Source organism: Nomascus leucogenys, chromosome 8, assembly GCF_006542625.1.
Source record: "Nomascus leucogenys isolate Asia chromosome 8, Asia_NLE_v1, whole genome shotgun sequence".
NCBI classification, from domain to species: Eukaryota; Metazoa; Chordata; class Mammalia; order Primates; family Hylobatidae; genus Nomascus; species Nomascus leucogenys.
Genome location: NC_044388.1, coordinates 41,164,298 through 41,167,587, shown reverse-complemented (window position 1 = coordinate 41,167,587; position 3,290 = coordinate 41,164,298). Strand labels below are relative to the sequence as shown.

General features: G+C 36.3%; 1 non-coding gene across 1 annotated transcript; it reads left to right on the top strand.

Annotated features, from left to right (window-relative positions):
* Positions 1–1,693: 1,693 nt before the first annotated feature.
* Positions 1,694–1,800, top strand: LOC115836428. Its single transcript, XR_004031512.1, has one exon. It is a non-coding gene; the product is annotated as a U6 spliceosomal RNA (small nuclear RNA).
* Positions 1,801–3,290: the final 1,490 nt, after the last annotated feature.

The window sequence follows — 3,290 nt, the reverse complement described above, 5'->3', positions numbered from 1 at the left end:
ATTCTGTTTGTTTGTCATGGGTTGAGCAGGAGGTGTGCGTGGGTGGTATATTTGAGAATGCTCTAGTGTTACTATGCCCTGGCTGTACCTTAATTGTTTGGATGCTAGCAATGCAAGATGCTGAGTAAAACAGCATCTGTTTGTGAAAACAAATTCTCGTTTTGAAGCTCCAGTAACAGAACTAGCCACATAGAGAGTGGTGAATGCAATTTATTTTCTTTTAAGTTGTGACAAATACTAAATGCATACTTTTTAGTCATTTTTCCCTTGGGAAAATGACTGCCGCAGGCTCCCTGCTGACAAAGCTTATCACTAATTCATTCGCCTTCTTTAACAATAAAAAACATTTTCCGTAAGCTGAAGTGAATTTGCTGCATTATAACTCAATCACCAACTAGGAGAAGTTTCCTTCTGCATCAGTTGAAAAACATTTAAATTTTTCTCAATTTCTTTGCAACATTAAGAATCTATGTGCTTTTATATTCCCATTTTTAACACTGAAAAAATGATTTCTCTCATTCTTGAAATCCAGCATGTTCTAGACACTTAATCAAACCTCTCCTGTATCTTCATAAAGTTGGCATAAATTACATGCATCTGGGAAGGCACTAATTCTGAAATTATTAAGTTTGTACAAGTGAATAAATAGGATATAGAATCTGAAACCAAATGGAAATTAAACTGACCTCCAGCCTTCCTGGAAACTTTTACTTTTATTTATTCATTTTCCTTTTCTTATTTGTAAGTGCTCACAACCTAAATTGGAGACAGTTCAGCTGAGAATATATTACAAAATAACATCATTTGTTTGTAAATAGCTAACACACTATTTGGGCAAATTTCTTAAAGAAATGTGATGCTTTCAAAACAATCATTTAATGTAGAGGAGAACAATTAGTTGTTATATAAATAAATATCAGTTGGTTGTTGAAAGATTATTTTGGAGGCTATAAGTAACTACATCTAAGCATTACACTACTTTCCCCAAATTACACAAATATGAAGTGTATAATTAGGATGGAAAATTAAAGGTCTTTGTGCTGTCATGATATAAAATGGTGACACTGTGACTGTAGTTACAAAGAAAGCCCCATGTAAAAAACAAACAACAAATGGAAAACCCATCACAAAGCAAAGCAGCCTGTGGTGCTCTCACACAAGCATGGTGTCTATACAGTATAATTTAATTCAAGTGTCAGAAAACATTCCTCAGGGTGTCTAGACTTGCTCTATTGAGGTACATGTCACCAGAAGTAACTCTGCTACGGGTTAAAACAGGAATCCCCAAGCTTTGCTATACACTGAGTCTCTTGAAGACATTTTAACCCTGATGCCTGGTCACATTCCAGCTTAATTAAATCAGAATGTTTGGAGAAGGTAGCCAGACTTTAGTTTTTGTTTTGTTTTGTTTTTTAATTGAGACAGAGTTTCACTCTTGTTGCCTAGGCTGGAGAGCAGTGGTGCAATCTTGATCTTGGCCCACTGCAACCTCCACCTCCCGGGTTCAAGCGATTCTCCTGAATCAGCCTCCTGAGTAGCTGGGATTACAGGCACATGCCACCACACCCAGCTAATTTTGTATTTTTAGTAGAGACAGATTTCACCATGTTGGCCAGGTTGGTCTTGAAGGCTCACACCTGTAATCCCACCACTTTGGGAGGCCGAGGCAGAGTATTGAGTATTTTTTAAAGATGTGCTCGCTTCGGCAGAACATAAACTAAAACTGGAACAATACAGAGAAGATTAGCATGACCACTGCTCAAGGATGACATGTAAATTCATGAAGCCTTCCATAAAATTTTTTGAAAATAAAAAAGTAAAGATGCTCAAGTGATTCTGATGTGCAGTAAAGTTTAGGAGCCACTGGGTTACAGAAAAATAAAGGTTAAAAGATCATCCAAATGTCATTCAATGTTGAGGCAAACAGCACTCACATTTTGACAGGATGGATACAAGTACAGGTTCCCATTTTTTATTTTGAAATCTTTGGGGATGATATGTTTTCATATGGGACTTTCTTTGTAACTACAGTCACAATGTCACCATTTTGGAAAAGTAGTGTAAAGGTTAAATTTAGTTACTTGCAGCCTCCAAAATAATCTTTCAACAACAGATTTTTAATTCTGTGACAACTGATTTTTCTCCTCCAAATTAAATGATTGTTGTGAAAGCATCACATTTTTTAGAAATTTCCCCAATTAGTGTTTTAGCTACTTACAAGCAAAGGATGCTATTTTGTAATATATTCAGATTCTTTTCATATTTTAGACATTACATAGACCAGAACAGACCAAATTGTGGAGATGGAGCACTCTGTAACCATCAAGCACTAATATTTCTGGAGGAAATAATTCACACTAAGTGAGATAATTGAAACTGTGGATCATCTCACCTCTACTGATGCCAGATTTTGACACCAAATATATTTTTTTCATACATTTGTAAAACCACTGTTGCTCACAGAGCTTTTGGGATTTTGTAATTGTGGATGAAGGCATGTGGACCTATAAACTGAGTCAAACCATAATTAATTCAAATCAGGAGCTAAAGCAAGACTTCATTCACAGCAGCAGCCCCTGCAAGGCTGACAGTGATGAGAGAGTGAATCCCACCACCTTCTCATCACAGTCTCAATCCCTTATCTCTAGGAACAATTCTTTTAAAAAAAAAAGAATTTTTTTAGTTCACACTCTTTTAATCCCTTAGTCCCCATAAAATAAACATTCTAAAGTGTAAGCAGTAGAAATAATGTAAACTCTACAGAAACAGAAATAAATTAGTTTCTTGACAGAAATAAATTAGTTTCTAGACTTGGTGGAGGTCCTTTTGCTGAACACCATACTCCATCGAGAACAGAATTCATCTTGAAGGAAGAAGAAATCTTTGGCCTATTTCTCCATGTCTTCAGCATTGCATAACAGACATTTTTCAAATTCAATTTCTTCTCCAACTGCACCAAAAAGGCAAGGATTAGTCTGTTTTAGGAGCCTAGATCTGGTTCTGTGAGAGCCCTGTCCATTTGGAACAAGCCTTTAACTTGTTCTGTTTCAGTATCAAAATCTATGTCACCAAAGCAGCGCCTAATGGGCATTCCTGGCGTGGTGCTCATCATTCCAACCAAAGGGTAAATGAACCCATTGCCATTCTTATACAAGAGCTAACAAGTTTTCTAAAGGCTGAATTATGTGTATGTGTGTGTGCGTTTATACACACATACATACATATATCATACACACACATATAAATGTGTGTATAATTAAAATGCCAACCCATTGGGACCTATGCCTTCA